The following is a 26,296-nucleotide window of genomic DNA, read 5'->3' as shown; positions in this document are numbered from 1 at the left end:
ATACCCCACGGTTCAGGATTTTTCCATTTCTCCAGCTTTCCTGAAATGGCTTGTAATTTGAGATTAGGGGCCATCTGGGAGGGAAGAGGGTGAAATGTAATCCGAGCGCATTCACTTACTCAGTTTCAGCCCAGCTTTTGCAACAGAGCAGCATATTGGATTTTTCTGCAGGCGTGTTGGTGTTATTTTCTGTGGTGCTGGGGAATGGGCAGAGAGTGAGTGAGAGAGCGAGTGCGGTCGGCATCGACAACGGCCGCAACATGTAAAATTTATAATGTCCAGCAGCGCTCAATGAACCGGTGGTCAGCTTGATATACTAGCACAAGTCCCGTCTAATGCCTCCTTTCTTCGCTCTGACTCCACTGAACCACAAAGCAATACAGTTGCACTGATTAGAAGCTTTGTTCTCCTTTATAGTGGTCATTAGCTGCATCCCTGCCAGCTCTTCCTATGAGAGGTATTGGCTGCGCTTCAAGTGATGCCAAACTCTTGCAAGTTTTGAAATTAATGAATGTGAATGAGGGTGTTACTGTAAAATCTGTCAGCTCTTCTACAAACATAAATAACAAAGCGAGGATAATTGCTTCCATGGTGGCACCTACGGTACATTGTAAGTGATAATAGGTACCAGCATCAGCTTCAATTTAAGACGTTTATTACAGTGTGACATGTCACGTTTCAGCATCAACAAATCATTACCATGTTATTGGGACTCATTAGTTCAATTATTGAAAACAAGAAAGCTTTCGTGTCTCTGTAACGCCGGGTTTTACTTGGTTTTTCCTACTGTCAAAGTGTCAAACCTTTTTTTATCTCTTCATTAGCTCATCCACCTAGTTATTAGTAATGACTGAATCATATTAATTAACTTTACCAAGGGCCAAAGAGGAAAATGGTTTGAGTACCAAAACACAGGGATTCACAAATGGACGTCAGGTTAGCACTGGAAAGGGATTGTTGATGTGATTTGAGAGCCCGTTCTCACTCCCGAGACGTAACATGGCGACGTTTTGTCACGTCCCGCGGCGTTCCTGATGAACGCAAAAGGAGACCTTCGGCGTTCTTATGGTACGTGGCGGGTTATGGCTGAAATCCAGTGTAATGACGCTCCCGCGGTAATAGACGTTCCAGCCCTGTATTCCAGCCCTAAACCTAACCTTATCTCTAGCCCTAACCATAACCTTTTTCCTGAGCTTAACCAGGACTTTAATGATGTTAAATAGCGTGTGTTTGAAGAAAAAGAGCGAACATGTGTAGATTGAGTCCATGCGGTTCTCATATTTCCTCATTTTTCCGAGGTCGTCATTTAGGAACGTGGTGGGTAGCCGAAAACGTAATATGTTGACGATTTGTCACCTAGCGTGAAATGTTACGCTTTGGGAGAGAGAACGTGTTGGATTTGACGCTATAACATTTAAGTCAGTTGAACTGAAATAGCTAAGACTAATCATTAAACTCTACAAGACCCTACAGTTATGCTAGCAGCCCTGATGGGCATTAGCATTCGCCTTGTGGCTCTTTATGTGTTTGCTTTGGTTTTGTTCCACATACACAGGAAGGACCTCACATGACAAAAGCTTTACACTCTTGAAATTAACTTACACAGTTCGTGTTTGTTTCAGTTAACTTTGATAAATATGTTAAGTTGGCAGTGTGACTGCATAGTGCAGTCATAATATTAACACATTTCTTGAACTGACCTCTAACGGGCTCGGCTGGGCAACGGTGGGGCTCAAAGGCTGGATAGCAGAGGCCATAAGCCCCAGAGTGAAGTCTAGCAGGGCTGAAGCCAGATGGCCAGAGGTGACTGAGGTCACTGGCTGACACCCCGATCCCACCCCCAGCGGCCTTACGTCTTAACGTGGGAGGCAGACGAGGAGACTTGGGTGCTGGGCTGGCTAGACAGGAAAATTATGGTAAACTTCTCATTGGTAATTATGGACAAGATCTATCAACAACCTTTTTAGACTTTAGATAATTCACATGAAACCAGCTGCTCCCTTATTTGCAACGGGGTCACCACAGCCAATGGATTACATACTTGAATTGGCTCAGGATTTTCTGCAAGATGTCCTTCTTGGTGCATACTTCCCTGGAATTTATGCCTCCTCCTGGTCTTGGAATGGCAATGTTTTTGGTATTTTAGGTGAATGTGTTAAAACTACACTGTGGAGCCACTACACAGGGTTCTGTAAGAACTGAAGTAAAGGGGTACATGACCACCTCCTGGAGTGTCACGTGTGAGTGTGTGGTTTGCAGTTAGCGGATCCAGATCCAGGTTCTTATCTCAGCTTGGGTGGCGCTGTCACTTGGTGTTCGCTCGCTCTGTGGTATAGTATCGCTTCCTGTTCCTGCTCAAACACAGTGGTGTTTCTGAGTAGCTTATTTGCTTAGCAGTTTAATTAACAACTTTTAAATACATTCTTTTTTCACAGTATAATCTTCACGTGCTTCATCCGAAGCACACTTTCTCTGTACTCACTACCTAATTTATAGCCAAAGTATTCACTCACTGTCTCTGTACTGTTTCGCTAGCTTAGCTCGTAGCCGACCCGTTAGCACCATGGCTACTTCACCTGTCCCTTCTGCACTTTCTTGCTCATTGTGTCAGATGTTTAGTTACTCCTCGGCCTCCTTTAGCAGTAATGATATCTGTAACAAATGTAGCATATTTGCAGCTCTGGAGGCCAGGATTACTGATCTGGAGACTCGGCTTTGCACCCTGCTCTCACCCTTAGCTAGCCAGGCCCCTGTAGCTGGTGCAGCCGAAGATAGCGTAGGCCCCGCTAGCTGTTCCCCGGCAGACCCCAAGCAGCTGGGGAAAGGCTGGGTAACGGTGAGGAGGAAGCGTAGTCCTAAACAGAAGCCCCAGGTACACCACCAACCCGTTCATGTGTCTAACCGTTTTTCCCCACTCGGTGACACACCCGCTGGGGGTCAAACTCTGGTAATTGGTGATTCTGTTCTCAGACATGTGAAGCTAGATACACCGGCAACCATAGTCAATTGTCTTCCAGGGGCCAGAGCAGGCGACATTGAAGGAAATTTAAAACTGCTGGCTAAGGGTAAACGTAAATTCAATAAAATCATAATTCACGTCGGCAGTAATGACACCCGGTTACGCCAATCGGAGGTCACTAAAATCAATATTGAATCGGTGTGCAACTTTGCCAAAACAATGTCGGACTCTGTAGTTTTCTCTGGTCCCCTCCCCAATCAGACCAGGAGTGACATGTTTAGCCTCATGTTCTCCTTAAATTGCTGGCTGTCTGAGTGGTGTCCCAGAAACGATGTGGGCTTCATAGATAATTGGCAAACCTTCTGGAGGAAACCTGGTCTTGTTAGGAGAGACGGCATCCATCCCACTTTGGATGGAGCAGCTCTCATTTCTAGAAATATGGACAAATTTATTAAACCCCTCAAAACATGACTATCCAGAGTTGGGACCAGGAAGCAGAGTTGCAGTCTTACACGCCTCTCTGCAGCTTCTCTCCTCCTGCTACCCCCCCAAAAACCCATCTCCATAGAGACTGTGTCTGCTTCCAAAAAGACAAAAAACAAACTAAAAACCACCAACAAACAACTTAAACATTTACAAAGAAAGAACAATACAGTATCCACATCTGAACCAAAGAGTAAAACAGTGAAATGTGGATTATTAAATATTAGGTCTCTCTCCTCCAAGTCTCTGTTAGTACATGACTTAATAATTGATCAACAAATTGATTTACTCTGCCTTACAGAAACCTGGTTGCAGCAGGATGATTATGTTAGTTTAAATGAATCAACACCCCCGAGTCATTCTAACTACCAGAAATCTCGAAGCACAGGTCGAGGGGGCGGTGTGGCAGCAATTTTTCACACCAGTCTATTAATTAATGAAAGACCAAGACAGACTTTTAATTCATTTGAAAGCCTGATGCTTAGCCTCGTCCACCCCAGCTGTGAAATTCAGAAACCAGTCTTACTTGTTATCATCTATCGTCCACCTGGGCCTTACACAGAGTTTCTGTCTGATTTCTCAGACTTTATATCTAATTTAGTTCTGAGCTCAGATAAAATAATTATTGTGGGTGATTTTAACATCCATGTTGATGCTAAAAATGACAGCCTCAACATGGCATTTAATCTGTTGTTAGACTCAATTGGTTTCTCTCAAAATGTAAAAGAACCCACCCACCACTTTAATCACACTCTAGATCTTGTTTTAACATATGGCATAGAAACTGAACATTTAACAGTGTTTCCTGAAAACCCTCTCCTGTCTGATCATTTCTTGATAACATTTACATTTACAATAATTGATTACGCAGCAGTGGAGAGTAGACTTTATCAAAGTAGATGTCTTTCTGAAAGCGCTGTAACTAAGTTTAAGAATATAATCCAGCCACTGTTATCATCGTCAATGCCCTGTACCAACACAGAGCAGAGCAGCTATCTGAACGCTACCCCAACAGAGGTCGATTATCTTGTTAATAATTTCACCTCCTCACTACGTACGACTCTGGATACTGTAGCTCCAGTGAAAACTAAGGTCTCTAATCAGAAGTACCTGACCCCGTGGTATAATTCTCAAACACGTACCCTAAAGCAGATGACTCGTAATCTGGAGAGGAAATGGCGTGTCACAAATTTAGAGGATCATCATTTAGCCTGGAGAAATAGTTTGTTGCTTTATAAGAAAGCCCTCCGCAAAGCCAGAACAGCTTACTACTCATCACTGATTGAAGAAAATAAGAACAACCCCAGGTTTCTCTTCAGCACTGTAGCCAGGCTGACAAAAAGTCAGAGCTCTGTTGAGCCAACCATCCCTTTAACGTTAACTAGTGATGACTTCATGAACTTCTTCACAAATAAAATTTTTATCATTAGAGAAAAAATTACCAATAATCATCCCACAGATGTAATATTATCTACAGCTACTCTTAGTTCCATTGATGTTAAGTTAGACTCTTTTTCTCCAATTGATCTTTCTGAGTTAACTTCAATAATTACTTCCTCCAAACCATCAACGTGTCTTTTAGACCCCATTCCTACAAAACTGCTCAAAGAAGTCCTGCCATTGATTAATTCTTCGATCTTATATATGATCAACCTATCTCTAATAATCGGCTATGTACCACAGGCCTTCAAGGTGGCTGCAGTTAAACCTTTACTCAAAAAGTCATCTCTAGACCCAGCAGTCTTAGCTAATTATAGGCCAATCTCCAACCTTCCTTTCATATCAAAAATCCTTGAAAGAGTAGTTGTCAAACAGCTAACAGATCATCTGCAGAGGAATGGTTTATTTGAAGAGTTTCAGTCAGGTTTCAGAGTTCATCACAGCACAGAAACAGCTTTAGTGAAGGTTACAAATGATCTTCTTATGGCCTCTGACAGTGGACTCATCTCTGTGCTTGTCCTTCTTGACCTTAGTGCAGCATTCAATACTGTTGACCATAATATCCTATTAGAGCGATTAGAACATGCTGTAGGTATTACAGGTATTGCACTGCAGTGGTTTGTATCATATCTATCTAATAGACTCCAATTTGTGCATGTAAATGGAGAGTCCTCTTCACACACTGAGGTTAATTATGGAGTTCCACAGGGTTCAGTGCTAGGACCAATTCTGTTTACATTATACATGCTTCCCCTAGGCAGCATCATTAGAAGACATAGCATACATTTTCACTGCTATGCAGATGACACCCAGCTCTATCTGTCCATGAAGCCAGATAACACACACCAATTAGTTAAACTGCAGGAATGTCTTAAAGACATAAAGACTTGGATGGCCACTAACTTTCTGCTTCTTAACTCAGATAAAACTGAGGTCATTGTACTCGGCGCTGAAAAGCTTAGAAATATGGTATCTAAGCAGATTCTTACTCTGGATGGCATTACCTTGGCCTCCAGTAACACTGTGAGGAACCTTGGAGTCATTTTTGACCAGGATATGTCCTTCAATGCACATATTAAACAAATATGTAAGACTGCGTTCTTCCATTTGCGCAACATCTCTAAAATTAGAAATATCCTGTCTCAGAGTGACGCTGAAAAACTAGTTCATGCATTTATTACTTCCAGGCTGGACTACTGCAATTCATTATTATCAGGATGTCCAAAAAACTCACTGAAAAGCCTTCAGTTAATCCAAAATGCTGCAGCAAGAGTACTGACAGGGACTAGAAAGAGAGAGCATATTTCTCCTGTTTTGGCTTCCCTTCACTGGCTTCCTGTTAAATCCAGAATTGAATTCAAAATCCTGCTCCTCACATACAAGGTCTTAAATAATCAGGCCCCATCTTATCTTAATGACCTTGTAGTACCATATCACCCTATTGACACACAAATATATATCACAATGTCACCAGGAGACCGAGGCCCTGTACAGGCTCTTGGTAAATGCATTGAGGAAATTAATGACTGGTTGTGCCACAATTTTCTCCAGCTAAACAAAAATAAAACTGAGGTAATAGTCTTTGGCGCCAAAGAAAAACGATTACAGGTCACCAGAGAACTTCAGTCTATACACCTAAAAACCACAAACCAGGCGAGAAATTTGGGTGTAGTGATGGATGCAGACCTAAACTTAGAAAAACACATCAAGACAATAACAAAATCAGCTTACTGTCACCTCAAGAATATATCAAGGATAAAAGATCTGATGTCTCAACAGGACCTGGAAAAACTAGTCCATGCATTCATCTTTAGTAGGCTTGATTACTGTAACAGCATCTTTACAGGTCTACCTAAAAAATCAGTCAGACAACTACAGCTCATTCAGAACTCTGCTGCTCGAGTCCTCACTAAGACCAAAAAAGTGGACCACATCAGTCCAGCTCTGAGGTCTTTACACTGGCTGCCTGTCCGTCAGAGGATAGACTTTAAAGTTCTGATGCTGGTCTATAAAGCTCTGAATGGTTTAGGACCAAAATACATCAGTGACCTCCTGACCCAGTATGAACCTTCCAGATCCCTCAGGTCATCTGGATCCGGTCTTTTATCAGTTCCCAGAGTCAGAACCAGACACGGAGAAGCCGCATTCAGCTTTTATGCTCCTTATATCTGGAACAAACTCCCAGAAAGCCTCCGATCAGCTGAAACACAGTTTATTTAAATCCAGGTTGAAGACTCACCTGTTCTCAGCTGCATTTGAATAAAGCACCAAATCCACACTTAGGCTTAAATTTCAAAACTCACATTTTAATTACTGATTTTATCTACTGTTCTGATTTTATCTGTTTTGATTTTATATACTGTTTTGTTTGTTTGTTTGTTTGTTTGTTAATTAGTTAGTTTGTTTGCTTGTTTTAATCAATTTTAAATCATGCTTTTTATTTGTTTTTGTTTCTAATGTCTCTGTAAAGCACTTTGAATCACCTTGTTGTTGAATTGTGCTATACAAATAAACTTGCCTTGCCTTGCCTTGCCTATTAGAGCACTTCGCTCTCGCTCTGCAGGCCTACTTGTTGTTCCTAGAGTATTTAAAAGTAGAATGGGAGGGAGAGCCTTCAGTTTTCAGGCCCCTCTTCTGTGGAACCAGCTTCCAGTTTGGATTCAGGAGACAGACACTATCTCTACTTTTAAGATTAGGCTTCAAACTTTCCTTTTTGCTAAAGCATATAGTTAGGGCTGGACCAGGTGACCCTGAATCCTCCCTTAGTTATGCTGCAATAGATGTAGGCTGCCGGGGGATTCCCATGATGCATTGAGTTTTTCCTTTCCAGTCACTTTTCTCACTCACTATGTGTTAACAGACCTCTCTGCATTTAATCATATCTGTTATTAATCTCTGTCTCTCTTCCACAGCATGTCTTTTATCCTGTCTTCCTTCTCTCACCCCAACCGGTCGCAGCAGATGGCCCCGCCCCTCCCTGAGCCTGGTTCTGCCGGAGGTTTCTTCCTGTTAAAAGGGAGTTTTTCCTTCCCACTGTCGCCAAAGTGCTGCTCATAGTGGGTCATATGATTGTTGGGCTTTTCTCTGTATCTATGAAGCGCCTTGAGGCGACATTTGTTGTGATTTGGCGCTATATAAATAAAATTGAATTGAATTGAATTGAATTGAATGGAATTGAATTGAATTAGATTGCAGACTCAGAGGTAGATTCAAAACAAGAGAAACAAACAGCCTAAACTGGAATCTAGAACTTACATGACTGAGTAAACAGGGCGCACACACACAAGGAGGGAATGACAGCGACACGATGAGGAAAGGAGACAAACTGAGGATCCAACCAACGAAACAGGGGAAGCAAAAACTAAACATAACGCACGCAAGACTGTCACAATAAAACAGGAAACAGACAGAGACCAGCCACAGGAAAACATGGGAAACACACACTGAACTCAATGACTAAATACAGGGAGTGAAGGAAGGCGACAGAGACAAGACTAGAAAGAAACAGAACGAGGGTGAGAGACTGAGGAACAGAGGAAAGCTAGCATTCACTGTAACAAGGATTAACTGCCCGCCTGTAGATGCACTTGGAAAAAAAATGACAAGACTCTGGAGCATGCTCAGTGGAAAAAGTGTCCAATGCTGAGAATAAAGCTGGTTTCTTCATTTAGAAGTGTGATGTCTCTTAAGCAGCAACCTCCCTTGTGTAAGTGGTTTTAATTTGAAGAAAAACAGCACGTGTCCTCTTTAGCAAATGAAATTGTGGCCTAATTCAGGTAGTTTATATATGAGAGTCACTGATGAACAGAAGGGGGTGTAATTTTAATATTATCTTTAAGTACTGCATAAAAGAGTACTTTGATATACTCATGTTTGACAGAGTCCAAATGCTTGATTGTTTGTCACAAAAGAAAACTCAAGACCACATCAATTAGCTATTGATTGCCTTAATGGTGTTTTCAAGTGATTTTTGAGTGTGTGTGTGTGTGTGTGTGTGTGTGTGTGTGCGCCATTGACAAGGCAATATGTGTTTCAAGATACTCAATTTGATCACAAAGACCACGGGGCATTTCAGTCTGTACTGAACACACACATTATTTGATTGAGGAAGTTTCTGGGTATTTGTCTTGTGTGTAATGATGCGCTCAGGCACCACAAAGGGATTGAGCTTTCTGTTTTCACTTGCTACTGTTACAATCACCTGTTATATTATATTTAGCTCATGTGTTCCTTCATAATGGAATTAATATTGCCTTTCATTTAGATTTCACAAAGTGAAATCTTGCTATCTATAATAGCGTTTAGAAATACTTAAGGGTTATGCTGGAATATGTCTGAGTACACTATCCTCTCATGTATTAATCATTGCTTTCAACCCGAGGCAGAGGCGAGCTGTGTTTATCAGCAGCTATGATGAACTGCACCCTTTCTCCTCAGCAGCTGAAGCATGTTTAGCGCTATAAGCGATGAAAATGATCCTCAGTCATCCAGATGTGTAATCTGACAAAATGCAAACTTGCAGCTCAGTTATGAACTACTTTTTGTTTAGTTTATGATTATCAGTGCATTTTGATCACTGTTTGTCAAACACAGCTGTTGTAATATTGCAAAAGTTTCGCGAGATCCTGAGTTTGTTTTGCGAGAAAGTCCGTCTTAATTTTTTTTTTCTCCCATGTCCCCTGCGGCGCTCCTTAAGATACAACCTGATAACACGAAAGAAACGCTGCCCTTCTGCAGCCCTGCAAAAACCCAGAGACTTCTTACATAGTGCTTTTCTACTTGAGCAGTCAAAGCACTTTATACTACAAGCTTCATTCACACACAAGCACTTTTCTATGCCTAAATGCTTTCAAAACTAGCATTCGTACTCTGATCAGTATCTTGCTTTGGCATGCAGACTCAAGCAGACTAGAATTGAATCACCAATCTTCCAATTAGCAGATGAGCTCCTCTATCCCCTGAGTTACAGCCACCAATTTATAGCCTTTAAACTAAAAATGAACATTGGACATTAAATAAATGCTTCCCAATGTTGAAACAATAAAACAAATATTTTGAATTCATATAAATTGAATTATTCTGCTTGCAAATAACAGCTTGTATCTCCAAGAGTTAGGTTTTGATAGATTTTTGTTGTACCACTAAAGTTCTTTCTGTGCTCCTGGAGGAAAACAAAACAAAAAAAAGAGAAAACTATGAAGCCTTGATCTGAACACCAGTGTTTGCTTGTGCTCAGAGCATGGCCATCATTTCCAGTGGAGGGAGCAGCTGTGCTCTCCTAGACAGCCGTATGACCAATGGCAGCACATACTGCCTTGATTTACTGCCAGGATCTATGGCCAAAGTCCAGCTAAAGTGAACTCTGGCCCTAAAGTGAATGACCACCTCAGAGCATGTACAGTGGGAGTCAGGAACTTTCAGAGTACTTAAGACAGAAAAAAGGTTGCTGTAGAAAAAAGTAGTAAAATTGTTAGTTTCAATCCAACCAGGACTAAAATGTATTTATCATTGCTGTGAATGTCAGAAGATGACGTACCAGGTTACAGTACGGTTATTGTTTGCATTCTGTAGGAATGATCTAATCTATAACGCTTGTTTATTTCTTTAATCAAATGGTTGGCATATCATTACCAATGAAAACTTGCACACCATCCGTCCATCACAGTTCAGCCCAGCCCCCAAACCATCCTTTTTCTGCTGCTAATCCAGGCCTAGTCGCAGTATGAGCAGAGATTCCCAGATTTCCCTCTCCACATCACCTTCTGCAGCACATCTGGGTGAGCCTCTCTTTCATTTCCATCCAAGATCTTATCTTTTTTGGTCACTACCCACTGTCATTGCCATAGATAGAGATATAGATTGACAAGTAAATCAATAGCTTCACCTTCACACCTTCAACAGTATCCTCAGATACTTCAATTCCTCCACTTGAAAAAGCAATACGTTTCCAACCCAGAGTGGGCATTCCCTTTTCCCAATGAGAACTATAGTCTCATACTTTGAGGTACTAATTCTCATCCTGGCCACTTCACATTCTTCTGCAAACCACAACAGTGTGAGTCGGGCGTTATCCCAAAGCCAAGAAAGAACCGAATTAATTTGACACCAGCGTTGTTACGTGATGCATTCAAGCGACACAAAGCTACATACTATGGTTTGATGCCTGAGGTAGCAGCAGGTGTTATGCAGGACTAGTACTTAGCAAAAAAAGCTTGATTGGTGTCCTTAGAGAAGCCTGAAGGAAGCAGCTGGGATGAAGGTAAAATCAATGTGGATATGTTCATTAGATGATCTGAGGTTAATAGCATTACTGATGCTGCTCTGCTGTCTGGCCTTCGTGACAAAAGGTCAGCCTGAACCTATTAATACACTTGCAGGTCATACGTGGCTGCATGCAGGGAGTACTCTACTGAAACCACAGTAATACAAACCTTCTCTGCACAGCTCGATCGTGTCCCCACCATGGCTGTCGCCGGCTTTGTGTCAAAAGTAATTAGTGATGAGTTTCTAAAACAGCTCAGCGTGACTCGCGACCCCACCCACTAACACTCCCACTCACCTCAACACGCAGCCACACATGCCCTCCGCTGCCGGGTGCAGCACGAGCCTCCCCCCTAATGACAAGGGCGTGTGTTGCAGTGTGAAGGGCTGTTATTTTCTGACATGGGAGCAATTTAACACATCGCGGCACATTGTGAATTAAAGTGAAATTCTTTTTCTCACTCCGAACAAGATTCGGAATATGAAATGTGACATCAGACTCAGCCACTGACAAAAATGACCTTTTCCCCACGTCCGAACAACTTAATCCACCTCTCGTTTGTCTTTTGGCCGTTCTTAGAAGTTTTCAAAAATTTAAGTTTTTTCTTTTTACAAAACCTGAGAATTTCTTTTCTTTCTTTAGACGGGGAGAAACGGGGGTGAATAAGAACCATTTGGCATTTGTTCCCTAGATTTGAACCTTTGTGGCTCTCTTGTACGAGGCACAGCCTCACGTCAGCTGATGAAAGAAGCAATTTCCCTGCAAATCTAAACTGGTAGTCCTGCTTTGCTTCATTAAGAGGAAAGAGATTACCATGAGCAGGGATTTACCCATGATGTTGTACAATAGCAAATCTATTTCTCTCCATGTTATGTAACTTTCTGGGCCTGGAAGAATGCCACTTGCCCTCTCTCACTTGCTTACTCACCCTAAAACTGCAATTTCCCTTTGGGATTAATAAAGTGCTCTGTCTGTCTGCGGCCACTTAACTTGATGGCTGGATTTTACTCACATTCCCTCACGAGGCGAAGACTCAAAGGGCAGCCCTCTGGCTCTTCACCCTCAAGGAAGCCAGTAGGTGAAGCTGCAGGGCATCTTCCTTTAGCCATGTGCATTTGATGGATGACGGGGGATGAGGTATAAGCTGGAGAGTTGACTGGGAGGCAGTAAGTGCATGCCAAAGTATTGGTCACATGGAGAGCCATGCCTAGCTAGCCTTCAGGACGGAGGATGCCGTGACCCGGTGCCCACAGGAAACATTTCTACAGATTGGAAAAAATATAAGCACTCAGCTGAGAGTTACTGCTCATGTGCTTCTTTCTGATGGCCTCTGGACTGAAACTAGTAATGGATTACAAGAATATTACAGAGCCATATGCACTATGCAGCTTTCATTTTTTGTCGTTGTATTAGATGATTTTCATTGCCAGTGAAAAAGCTACCCTTACATTCTTGTTTGTCTTTAACAGCTGGGACTGATGATGATAAAGACGGACGAATTTTCTGTGTGATGCTTGTTCTCACTTTGCTTTGACTTCAGTGTCTTCTTTTGCACTTGATAATGGTAATCCTGACATGTCCTTTAATAAGTCCACTAACACCTAGTGTCTGTGGCACATACTCAGTGTTGGGGAGTAACGGAATACATGTACCGCCGTTACGTATTTAAAATACAAAATATGAGTAACTGTATTCCGTTACAGTTACCGTTTAAAAAGGTGGTATTTAGAATACAGTTGTTGTTGTTTGACAGCTACGTTCTGTTGTTCCAGGTTGCAGCGTTACGGTTGCCATGGTTACAGGGTGACGCTCTCTCTGCGTGTTTCCTGGGTGAGAGAGGCCTTTTTGTTGTTGTTGTGCTAAGCTAATAGGCAGAATGCTACAGGTATAGCTCTAAAGAATGTAGCATCATAGGCAGTGTAGTCCGTGCTGCAGGGAGAATGGACTGCCATACACGTTATGTGTCTGTGAGCGAGGAGGGAGAAAAAGGAAAAGTACGAGCTGTCATCGAGCAAAAACGGGAGCTGGAAGCATGTAAATATAATAATAACCACTGCAGCCAAGAAGAGAGCCTGACGAGCCCAGTTGTAAGTAAGCTATTAAGACTCGACTGTACACCGTGTTCGTGTTTTCCTCCAAAAACAATAAGTTCCATTGGAGCAGCCTTTCAACGCCTCTCTCTGTCTCTCACTAGCAAAGTTGACCCAGACAACAAAGTAAAGCTAGTTTTCAGCTACGAGCCGACACAGAACCCACCGTATTAGCCAGAGGTCCCTTTACTACGGTTCGGAGCCGCGGACCTTCAGTAACAGTAATAAATCACAGCAATAGTACATTCATGTAGTTGTAAACAGCGTGATAATATATTAAGTAATCCAAAGTATTCAGAATACGTTACTCTCATTGAGTAACGTAACGGAATACGTTACAGAATACATTTGGGGCATGTATTCTGTAATCTGTAATGGAATACATTTTAAAAGTAACTTTCCCAACACTGCACATACTCCAACAAAAACTCCACACTGGGCTGAAAAACTTCAGGTAATATTTTGCTAGAGACAACTCCAGCAAGCAAGCCGATTAAGGTTGGTCAGCTAGTTGTGAAATTAAGTTATTTTTTAATTCATTTTTGACGGCACTGCTGGCCTACCGTGCCACAACAACACTCAACTGCTATATACAGTGATCTCATACGGACATGCAGTATGTACTGTTTTAACTGATGATAGCTACATGCAAGATTGCATTCAGTTACAACACTGCAGTTCATTCAATGGCTGACAAGTTAGTTTTCATTATTAAATGCAACTATAAGGTTAAGTGGCTGCAGATAGAGTAAGCAGTGGTTGTTTAAGGCAATGCTTTGTTCAAATGAAAGCTATAGATATGTATGTATTCCATGTATTTCAAAGGGAGGAGAAAAGTTCCACATTTCACTTTTTGTTTTGCCTTGAAGGCCAATATCATTGGTGTTAAGCAGCCGTGTTGCCCTTCTTTATTGATGTGCATATCACAGCAGCAGTGGGCTCTCCACCCGTCTCATGTTTGCAGGAGGCATTTTAAACCAGCAGCCCTGCGTGGAGCCTCCATGTCAGATCTCCGGGAGAGGCACATTGATCTCGTTAAAGTGTGCCTCATTGTGCCCTCTGGAAAGAGAGAAAGGGTTGTGTTGAACTGTAATTGATAGATTGATAGTTCACCCTCTAGTGACTAAATGGAAGCAATGCCCACCCTTTTCTTGCGCTTTCAGTAATCATACACAGCTACGCACACATGCAGCAAGATGCTGGGACTGCCGGATGGAACCTAGAGATGGGCTCTGAAACAGATTCACAATGCTGCATAGCATGCCTTTCTTTTATTATTCCTTGTAATCAGAGTGATTGTGTGCAACTGCATATTGATCTGGTCCTCTGGCCACCAATCTAGAGGTTAATTCATGCCAAAGGGGGTAGTGGCCCAGCATGGCATCAGTCAGATTATCTGGTGCAGTTGTAATCAACTAATCACTGACCGTCAACATGCAGGGTCACATGTTTGCTGCACCCGTGATCCACAGGACTAACAAGTCCGATTTTTCCTGAGGCTGATTTATTTTATTGAATTTAGACATGTTCGTAAAAAGTGTGTGTGTATTTACAGGTATATACTAGGGGTGCAACGATACACAAAATTCACAGTTCGGTTCGATACTTTGGTGTCACGGTTTGATATTTTTTCAATACAAAAAAAAAATGTTCATGCTTTTTTAATTTGTCATTTATTAAAATTATAAATATATATTTTAATTCAAAAGTACAGTTTTTAAATTTAATGTTGCTGAAACAACAAAGTAATAAAAAAAATAAATCTATCTGATGGAGAAATCCCTCATCTTTGGAAAAGAGAGTTTATTACAGAGAAATGTCTCTTTCCAAAATAAAAGCTATACTATACGCTTCTTCTGGGCTATATTCTCAGCAGCATATTAAACATATCAGGTCCCATAAGGAGAATCATGTGCTAACGGCTGTCTAAATGACTCGGGTAAAGTTTGTAGCATGCTGCTTGTTGTTTTTGTCTGCATCCACTTGTCTTTGCACTAGGATGATGTCGGAGTAAATGTGCAGTCATATTCATTGTGTTCCCACTAGTGCTGTCAGCGCTAATCTGAAATGACGTTACAACACGGCATATCTCCGTTAACGAGCTACCGCGGATCGCCCTGTGCGTGGGGCTGGACAGCGTCAACATGTTAATGAGCTAACTGCGCTAACACACTAGTTCCCACCAATGTAATTGAGCATTGCGTGGCACATCCGACATACTGTTTTACTTTAGTCCATGACGCGCTTACCTTCAGGGTCATACTTCACATGAAAACCAAAATAGTTCCAAACGCCAGATCTGAATGAGGGTGGGGGAGGTTCAATTTGCCATGTTGCAACGAGAGCTTAACTTCTGTCTCGCTAGCTTGCGCTGCGCTCAGTGAATCTGCGTTCGACTACTCCGCCTAGGCTGCACTGTCGAGCGCAGATCCACTGAGTGCTGAACACAGACAGCATCGTCAGGAGGAAAGTTGATAAAATAAATTAAAAATTTTGTATTGTTCGATACATATGCGTACCGAACCGAAAGCACTGTATCGAACGGTTCAATATCGATACGAGTATTGTTGCACCCCTAGTATATACATACTTTAGCTTTGGTTATTTAACCCTAACAATCCAGTTGGCTCATAGTTTACCAGCTCTTTTGTTGAAGCATATTTGTAAACCTAATGGTTTATCTGCTTCTTGGCTAAAGAACCAGATAAAGACAGCATCGTTCTGATTGGTTACTCTTGCAAAATAAATATTCAATCAGCATGTGACTTGGGGCTCAGTGGGCATATTAATATTAATCTCTCTTTGTGACATCATGAAGAGCTAGGAGTAGAAAAAACTGTCCAAAATTGAGAGTTTAGAGGAATCTGAACTCTGACCTCATTATTTCAAACTTTGGTGATTATGAAGGAAAAGGACATTTGACTGTAAACAAGCAAAAGCATAATATGACAGCACTATTCACTCCTGATATACATGAGTGTCTTTTGTCATACAGATCAAAATTAGATGGAAGGAAGAACTGCCAGGTTCAGTGGGCCACACAATGCAGAAAAACCTGGACTAGAAAACGTTTTTGCATCGTGTGCTACGCATGCATATTTAATTCAAATGACTAGGCGCCATATTTAAGGCAAGTGCCCTTTTATTTCATCAGTATTTCATTTCACTCACATGCTTCACAGATGGCTAAAGTTTGCGTTTTGGGAAATTGTTCCATGAGCTTCGTTGTATTTGTGTGTAACGAGATCACAATTGGGCTAGCTAGGTCCAGTAGGAAGTGAAGATAGTTTAATGCTTTAATGGTTGGTTTCAGAAACCTTGCATGGAACAATAAATAACCCTTGTAACTGATACAGATTATGTAGCTCCAAATCACAACAACTGTCACAAGTCACTTTTTATTGTAAGGTAACAACAATATCAGAGAGAAAACCCCAACAATCATCCAATCACCTATAAGAGAGCCGGAAGGAAGAACTCTCATTTAACAGGAAGAAGCCTCTGGCAGAACCAGGCCCAGGATACAGCAGCAGCCATCTGCCATGACTGGTTGTGAGTCTACTACAAATATGCATCATCATTTAATGATAGGAGAACAGGGTGCATTCATCTAAGAATACTCGCCAGTGATTATGGTATCAAAGCATCCTTGGGATTGTCCGCTGATGTTACTCAGCTTAATTATTATTCCTGGTTGTAACAACTCTTTGCACTGGCCGGTGTAGCAACAACAGATGTTCGGAGACAGAACAACCAGAGTTGTAGTAGAAAAGCTTCATTCTGTGATTTTTAAGATGCATGGCTTGAATCACATAGAAGCAAATCTCATGTATCGTGTGAACATTTGGCCCAACAGGAAGGTCTAGTCTCAACTGTACTGTCTCTGGAAGTTGGTGTGTAAACATTTTCAGTTTCCTTCCAGTCAAAGTCAGACTTCAGCAATTATTCTGCCACATTTGACTTTTCAGTATACAATAGACACATCTTCTTTTCTTCTTTGTCAATATGTGAGGTTTACTTATGCACAGCAAGTTATGAGGCTGCAGGACGCGGCAAGGCCACGGTGAGTCATGGTAAATGGATGCTTCTTGGTTTGCACTCCGTCTCTTAGCGTTTACTGTTTCATTTATTCATCTGGACATATTCATATATTTCCAGCCACTGTTTAACTGATCATTCTGTTTGTGCATACAATCAACAATTTGCTTTTGATTAAAAAGAAAACTTGTGCCAATTCATATTCTACTAATTTGGCTGAGCAAAGCACATAATTACATTTTGGATGCATGGTTTTATTTTTGTTTTGTTTTTTTAAATGAATGTTATTATTTGATAATTTCCTCCGTTTGGGGATGTCACAATGCTCCGTATTTTTGCATCCGCTGATGCAAGACTGATGTTCTTTTTCTATTGTAAGCATAATTCGTAGAAGCCTGACTTATTTCAGTTTATTTAGAGTAGAAGCCAATCTGTACTTCACATCATATTATCTCATAGCAGTCTTATTAAATTAAGCAGTCTAAATTAAAATTGTAATGTTTTAGCAAAGACTGTACATAACAGACTGTCATGGTCTTAAGGTTGGATTGTGTTGTAGATTCTTATTTAATTCTTGTTGTTTATTCTTGTTTTATTTTAAGTTTTCATTTCTTTTAGTGATTATTCACCAATGATTTGTTGTAGCGAGTTTTTGGTAAATGGCTAGATTTTGTTTTTGTTTTGTTTTTTATTCTGTTGTTGGAGTTGTTGTTGGAGGCTGCCTCTCTGTATTGTTTTAGGGTCTTTTCCTTACAGTATAAACCGCATTTAGGTGACTGTCGTGATTTGGTGCTATATAAATAAAACTGAATAAAGCGAGTAATAAAAAGTAATAGAATAAACCATATTTCTGTGGTCTGACTTCTATAATCAAGTGCAACATGGAATATCCACATGGGCTTTATTGGATGTTGCCAGAAATCTTTTGAAACATTTTCCTTGGTTACCCTGTAGTAAGTACATGTGAGAGACAGAAGATGCATTGGTGTGTAAACATCCAAATTGAATAACACAAACACAATCTGAAGCTTTTCCATTGCGAATGTGGCGCTACTTTAGGCTCTAACATTAAATGAGGTCTTCTCAGTCTTCCAAATTCATGCAAAGCCTCCACCGAATGCCTTGAGCACTGCTGCTGAGAGTGATTTAAACCCCATCACCGCCCGTTTGGGATATTTGATCAGTTGTAGCCATGGTTACAGAAGAGGAGCGTTTAAGGCAGTTTGAGCTCAAGGATAGAGAGGGAAAATAAAGTTGAGGAAAAACAATGAGATAATGATAGAAGTCCTTCAGTGAAGCATCAAAACATGAAAAGAAAGAGACTATACGATTGAGCAAGAGTGAAAAATGTGAGTGAGACTGAGCTTTTCAGCGAAATAATTATTTTCACAGCTTCCATTGCTGTAGATCATTCCCGCCTGGAGCCCAAGGTCAGCTCAGACCAGGCAGCCAAAGCTTGAGGAGCTCTGCTCTTTCGTCTTCAGTGTGCCATCCACACTAAAGATATGTGTTCATCTCTATTTCACTTCTTTTTCTTGAAACCAGGATAATAGGCACATTAAGTCTTGTGTCATGCCTGCAGCTGTAATTCTCTTAGACTTGTTCTTCTTTCTGTGCACATGCCTCACTTCCTGTCTTCTTTAATCATTGCGATCATCCACAAGCTCCAGATTACCTTACTTGTCTCTTCTTTCCCCTCTTATATCCTGGTTTAGGTCTGAACAGCGCCAATACAACATTACTACACTGTGGGGTAAATGATCCATATGGTCTGAGTGACTAGTGTTACTAAATAAGAGTTAATGTAACCCAGATGAAACCAATTTAAATGTGATACTTACACGTTGTTGTTATTCATAGATTTGCATTTGCAGCCAGAATCTTACCTGGTCCAGCATAAGGAATGCAGGGGGTGACTTTTTGCACACATGCCCTATGCTGTCCTCGCCCTGAGTCTCTTAGTTTCACCAGCTAGACAGCGAGATAACGATGTTCCAATAACCAGACTTATTTCCTTTTTGCGCTGATTTATTGAAGAATGGCCTCTGACCATTGCCTTCTCTTTGACCATCGTAAAACTGAAAGTACAAAATACTGTATTAGCTAACTAACATTGAAAACTAGCTTGTTACACTCTTACAACAAGCTAACAAGATAAAACTTTCAAATGTACAAATTATCGAACCATTTTTACACAAAACAAAAGATAATAATTATTTTATCGACACTCATACTTACAGACATATCTTGTCCAAGGCAACAACATTTTAAGGTCCGTATTAGCTTAGAACAATAACCTTACGGTATCACTTTCCGCCATCTTTTATTTCTTCTTCACGTTCTCATTTTTCCTTTCCCAAAGTAACCGAACCCATATCACAAAGCAGCCACTAGAGGGAGCTCTAGGGCAGTTTACAACTCTAATATCCCATTTAAGTTATAAAAGGCAGAACACTCCCCGCCTGGTACAATATAATTGTGCCACTACAACAAACTTTTCTAATAAACCTTTTGAACAGTTTAGGGCTATTTCAAACACTTATTTATCACTTGATAAAAGCAAAACCATATCAGCGATGGGTCTCAAAAACACTTTTTCATTTCCATCCTTCACAGTCTTTACTTCTGCTTTTCGAACCTTATTGTCCTTGCTCTCAAATGTTCTTACAACTTTTCCCATGGACCAGTCATTTCTGTGTGCGAGAGCATCTTTCAATAACACAACATCACCAACTTTTATGTTTGTTTTATCATCAGTCCATTTTCTCCTTTGCTGTAGTGTTGAAAGATATTCACTTTTCCACTGTTTCCAAAAAGAGTCTGCCAAACACTGTACTTGCTTCCATTGCTTTGAGTAGAGGTCTGGCGGTCCAAAGCTTCCTGTTGGTGCAGATAATGCATTGACCTTTTGTGTAAGGAGCATTGCTGGAGTGAGAAGGTTTGGTTTGTCTGGATCTGTTGAGACTGGTACAAGTGGTCTTGCATTCATTATTGCCATTACTTCTGCCATGAATGTACTTAACACTTCATGCGTTAGTTGGACATGTACGGCTTTCAACAGAATACCATCCAGGATGCGCCTTGCTACTCCAATAAGTCTCTCCCACGATCCACCCATGTGTGACGAGTGTGGGGGATTAAACAGCCATGTGCATCCTTTCTCTTGCAGGTATGAGTTTAGTTCTGTATCCTTGTGATCAATTTGCAACTCATTGCATGCTCCAACAAAATTTGTACTTCTATCAGATCTGAGTATTTGAGCAGGTCCACGGATGCAGAAAAATCTCCTCAGCGCATTGATGAAGCTGGATGTTGACATTGTTTCAATGAGCTCAATGTGCACAGCTCTCGTGGACATGCAGGTGAAAAGCACAGCCCAGCGTTTACTGTCTGCACTCCCTCCTCTGGTGCGACGTGTGGTGACCGTCCAGGGTCCAAAGACATCCAGTCCTACACTAGTGAACGGTGGCATTGGTGTCAGCCTGTCCACGGGTAAATCTGCCATTTTTTGGGTCTGAAGTCGTCCTCGAAGCTTTCGACAAAGAACACACTTGTAAATAACAGAAGAGACGAGCCGTTTACTGCCAATAATCCAAAATCCAGCACCTCTGAGCGCTCCGTCTGTTAGGTGACGCCCCTGATGTGCTACCTTCTCATGATAGTATCTAATAAGAAGGATGGCTATATGATGAGCATTTGGGATTATGAGTGGATGTTTCTCATCTTTTGTTAGGTTAGCAGGTGCCAATCGACCTCCTAGTCTGAGGAGCCCATCTTCATCAATAACTGGATTTAATCTTTGAAGACAGCTTTGTTTTGGAAGTGGCTGATTTTCTTTTATGCATCTGTACTCTTCTTTGAACGTTTCACTTTGTACTGTGTGAATTATGAACTTTGCTGCTTTAGACGCTTCATCTGCGGTGTTAGTTTCACTGAAACACTTCCAGCCTTTACCGTCTGTGTTTGTTTTCTTGAATGATGCTGCCACACGCTTTAGTGATGCAATAGTGCGACACAATCTCATCCAATGAGAGAATCTTTCAAAACGGCATGGTTCTAGCTGTGTTACTGAGGCTTTGGTAACAAAACTTGTTATATCAGGTCTGATCTCTGCATCTGTGTCAGGATCGATCAGTGTGAAACTATCACAGTGAGACTTCTCTATGTCGTGTTGTGTCAAAAAGGAAGGACCACTAAACCAGCTTGTAGAAGCCAATGCAGAAGCTGCAATCGGTCTAGTGGCTGTGTCTGCTGGATTGTCACTAGTGGCTATGTAAAACCACTGTGCTGGATGTGTAGTCTTTCTGATTCTAATCACTCGGTTAGCCACGTAAGTGTAGAACCTCTTTGTGTTGTTGTGTATGTAACCAAGAACGATTTTACTGTCTGTGAAAAATCTGACAGTGTCTACTTCAATGTCAATCTCATCTCTAATGAGTTCGTACATCTCTACAGCTAACACTGCTGCACATAACTCCAATCTAGGAACAGTGTGGGCGGGTCTTGGGGCTACTTTGGACTTGCCCATGATGAAACCTGTGTGCCACTGACCTTCACTATCAATAGCTCTCAGATATGCCACTGCTCCTATAGCCATGGTGGAGGCATCTGAAAATATGCACAGTTCTTTTTTCACAGCAACGGCCTGGGAGAACAGGAAGTAGCACCTCGGTACCTGTAGCCGCTCAAGATCCTTCAATGAGCTTCTCCATCTGCTCCATTCATCTTCTCTTTCTGCAGGAAGTGATTCATCCCAGTCCTTTTGCTCTGAGGTCAATTCACGGAGAAGAGCTTTTCCCTGCATTGTGATGGGTGACACGAAACCCAGCGGGTCATACAGACTGTTAACAGTGGCTAAGACACCTCTCCTGGTGAACGGCTTTTGTTCAGTGGTGACGTGAAAGGTAAAACAGTCCTTCTTAAGATTCCACAGTACCCCCAAGCTCCTTTGCAGGGGTATGTCGTCCAACTCTAAATCCAAGTCTTTTAGATCCTTGGCTCTCTCGGCAGCAGGAAACGCTTCCACTACTTTGTGGTCATTAGAGGTTATTTTATGTAACCCTAAGTTTGACTGTGCCAGCATCTTTTGAGCGCTTGTGAGTGTCTCAACAGCTTCTTCCACTGTTGCTGTGGATGCGAGACCATCATCAACATAAAAATGTCTCATTACAAACTGCTTTGCATCATGTCCGTGCTCTTCTTCTCCCTCGACTGCAGCACGCCTCATACAATAAATAGCCACAGCTGGGGAAGGGCTATTCCCAAAAACATGAACCCTCATTCTATAGTCACAAATACCTTGGTCGGGATCATTATCTTCATACCAAAGGAATCTCAGATAATCCCTATGATCCTCTCTCACTTCAAAACAATAAAACATTTGTTGCACATCAGCTGAAAATGCTACAGGCTCTTTCCTAAAACGCATAAGGACACCCAGTAGTGTGTTATTTAGGTCGGGTCCACTTAATAAGACTTTGTTAAGGGACTGTCCTTCAAATTCTGCACTTGAGTCAAAGACTACTCTCAGCTGATTAGGTTTTTGTGGGTGGTACACACCGAAGGATGGCAAGTACCAGTGTTCTTGGTTTGAGTCCAAAGGTGGAGCGACTTCTGCATGGTCATTGTCCAGCATGTTTTGAATGAATTCGATATATTGTCTTTTCATTTCAGGGTTCCGGTCCAGTGTCTTTCTGAGAGATTGGAGGCGCTTGAATGCTTGCTCTCTGTTACTTGGAAGCTCTGGTCTTGGAGAGCGGAATGGCAAAGGCGCCACCCAGCTGTTACATTCATTTTGATACACCTCCTTCTCCATGATGTCAATGAAGTCTTTGTCCTCTACTGACAGTGCTGGTTTGTCATCATCTTTTGTCCTGTCAAAAACAGTTTCTCCCAGTTGATTGGTGTTTGTGTTTCCCCTGTCCTTTTTGGGGTTGTGTGTGGTGTTTAACTGGTCTTTGATTTGAAACGTGTTAGGACATGGGCAGAGGTAAGAAGCACGGCCATTCTGAAGAATATGTGTTTTGAGAACACTCACACTAGGGGGCTTATGCGTCTTCCCCATGCAGGCTTCCCCAACTATAACCCAGCCTAAATCCAAACGCTGCGCATAAGGTGTATTGTGTGGCCCATTGATTCTCTCTCTGACTTTGTGTACCTGTATAATGTCTCTTCCCAAAAGCATCAGAATAGGTACTTGTTCTTCTACAGGAGGTACTTTTTCAGCTATCTTCTGTAAGTGTGGGAACTTCATGGCCACTTGTGGAGAGGGAATCTCTCTCCTGTCGTCTGGAATCATGTCACATTCAATCAGGTTTGGGAGTGGGAGCTTTACTTTACCATCCATTGACTCTATCATGAAGTTTACTGCTGTTCTGCCGACATTATCTGACAGTCCTGAGCATGTTCTGAGCTTGTAAGTCTCTGAGCGTGTCTTAATATTAAAGAGCTCAAAAAACTGAGACTTAGCTAGTGACTTGTTACTTTGTTCATCAAGCACTGCATACATCTTTCTAGCCTGTTCTTTTTCGCCTTCTGGATAGACTAACACAGGACTTATTTTTGAGCATGAATGTGGGCTATCTTCATCACCACAGACTTCTGTGCATTTGGAAACATCGTAAAACTGAAAGTACAAAATACTGTATTAGCTAACTAACATTGAAAACTAGCTTGTTACACTCTTACAACAAGCTAACAAGATAAAACTTTCAAATGTACAAATTATCGAACCATTTTTACACAAAACAAAAGATAATAATTATTTTATCGACACTCATACTTACAGACATATCTTGTCCAAGGCAACAACATTTTAAGGTCCGTATTAGCTTAGAACAATAACCTTACGGTATCACTTTCCGCCATCTTTTATTTCTTCTTCACGTTCTCATTTTTCCTTTCCCAAAGTAACCGAACCCATATCACAAAGCAGCCACTAGAGGGAGCTCTAGGGCAGTTTACAACTCTAATATCCCATTTAAGTTATAAAAGGCAGAACATGCCCCATTAACTCAAATTTAGGATGTTTTCTGAAACTTGTCATAGTGTTCATGTTCGAAGAGGTGAAGGCAGAGCAGTTTGTACAGAGTATACAGAACAGTGCTAAATGGCTCTAACAGAGGTGCTCAACAGAGCAAAAAGACAAGTACATTAGAATCTCTAGGTTTAGAAAATGATACCTCACATCCCCAACAGGCAGTTTTATTAAATGGCCCCCACTAAATGCTAGCATTGAGCACTTTAAAATACTACATTGGCTTCAGCTTCAAGCTATGCTGGTTCCTTATTGGACAATAATAGCAGCAGCAGCCCAGCCAGCTCAAACTTTCAGATATCTCGGGTGGTCTCCGCTGTCGTAGGGTAATGGTTAACATACTGTAGTCTTTCACTGTCTCTGGGCAACAAGATCTAACATTTGGATCTTTCCCATATCCTGTTTAACCAAGGTCTCATCTATAGGTTGAAGGTGTCACCGCTTTGTGACAAAAACATCCCACTTGTTGGCAGTTTGACAGCTGTTTTCCTTGTTCACTATATATTAAAAGGAAGGAGAAAAGTGATCATTTCAGTTCTGTTGCTGGGGTGCTGCTGCCACTGCTGCAGAAGAAGAAAGTGCTGCATGCTCTCTTTATCTCCCTCCCTCTTCTTTCTTTACCAACATCTAAGCTCTCATTTGCTCCACTTTTCTGCACTGAATGCAGAGGATGTGATGATAGATTTGTGTAGTGCACTGAGTCATCTGCACAGCACGGGCATAAAGTGGATCCATTCATTGTGAGGACCAAAAACCGAATTGCCATGGCACTGTAATTCAATAACATGTATAATCCTGCCTTAGCTTTCCAAATGAAAGATGTTGTCAGCCACTGTGAAATTAAATAGAAATGTAGGATATGAACATGTGAGACTTGGATCATCTCCTTTTTATAAGGAAAAACACCGTCTAAGTTCTCTTAAAGTAGTCTGACAGGATGTAAGCTTGAGTGCAGCAGACTTAGTTAAGCAGCTTTAAGTGAGATGCGTCCACTGAGGAGGTGTGTGTGTGTGTGTGTGTGTGTGTGTGTGTGTGTGAACATCACACACAGTCAATAGGTTTCTGAGCCACAAGCTGCACTCTTGGGCACAACTGGGCTGTGCTCTGTTGCAAAACAGAGATATGCAAACGTCACCATTGTCATTCAGATCATATCCTTGCTAAACTTGAAAAACAATAAATAATTTAGTTTGCTTCCAAGACCTCTGGATCATCACACAAAACTCTGATTTGAAGAGGTTTGGTGTTGTGTTCACTAACTGGAACTGGAAAAGTCATCAGAAATCTGGAGGGTTCAATAGTAGGGATGGGTATCGTTTAGGTTTTATCCGATACCGGTGCCAAACCGGTACTTTTGAAACGGTGCCGGTGCTTAAACGGTGCCCAAACCGGTGCTTAAAGAATGGAAAACACAAAATTGGTCCAAAAACCTCTCATGTTCAGCTGTTTTTTTGTAAAAAGATAACAATGTTAGTCTTTTCTGCAGGTATGGGGCATATATGGTATCACTCTGGGCTGGAAGCAGTGCTTAAACAATGGAAAAAACACAAACTTTGTCCAAAAACCTCTCATGTTTAGCTGTTTTCCACTTTTTCTTCGGTCATTTTAGCCTTTTTGGCCAGGGTGAAGGGGGTATCTGCCATCAAACAAGAAGACAGCCGCATGTAGCTATGATGGTGTTTGCTAGTTCACGTTACATGCATTAATTTAATAACGCGGTTAGCTTACTCAACGTAAATTACACACGAACAACATTAAGCTACTCACGCAGAGAAGAACGGCTGCTGCTGCCATCATCATTTCTGCTACACTGGCAGGGCTAGGTTCATCGGATTTAAAGTGTGACCTCCTTTGACAGTATCAGCTTAAAGCACTTGTTGCAGGCTGCTGAGTTTGCATCTTTTGCTGTGAAGTACAGCCAGACTTTTGACCGCTTTGCCTTGGGCATTTTTAATCTGTAGCTCTGCTCTAAAAGAACGTACGTACCT

The 26,296-nt window shown here is 41.5% G+C and overlaps 1 protein-coding gene and 1 long non-coding RNA gene across 4 annotated transcripts in view; both read left to right on the top strand.

The window, feature by feature from the left end:
* Positions 1-26,296, top strand: part of iqsec1b (IQ motif and Sec7 domain ArfGEF 1b) — a 261,941-nt gene that overhangs the window by 120,762 nt on the left and 114,883 nt on the right. The window lies entirely within an intron of this gene.
* LOC146519190 (uncharacterized) lies at positions 2,169-17,699 on the top strand. Its single transcript, XR_014874289.1, has 3 exons — positions 2,169-2,278; positions 8,078-16,642; positions 16,730-17,699. It is a non-coding gene; the product is annotated as an uncharacterized LOC146519190 (long non-coding RNA).

This window comes from Neolamprologus multifasciatus, chromosome 5, assembly GCF_963576455.1.
Source record: "Neolamprologus multifasciatus chromosome 5, fNeoMul1.2, whole genome shotgun sequence".
NCBI classification, from domain to species: Eukaryota; Metazoa; Chordata; class Actinopteri; order Cichliformes; family Cichlidae; genus Neolamprologus; species Neolamprologus multifasciatus.
The sequence above is the reverse complement of the archived record's forward strand: the minus strand, read 5'-3'. Positions and strand labels throughout refer to the sequence as shown.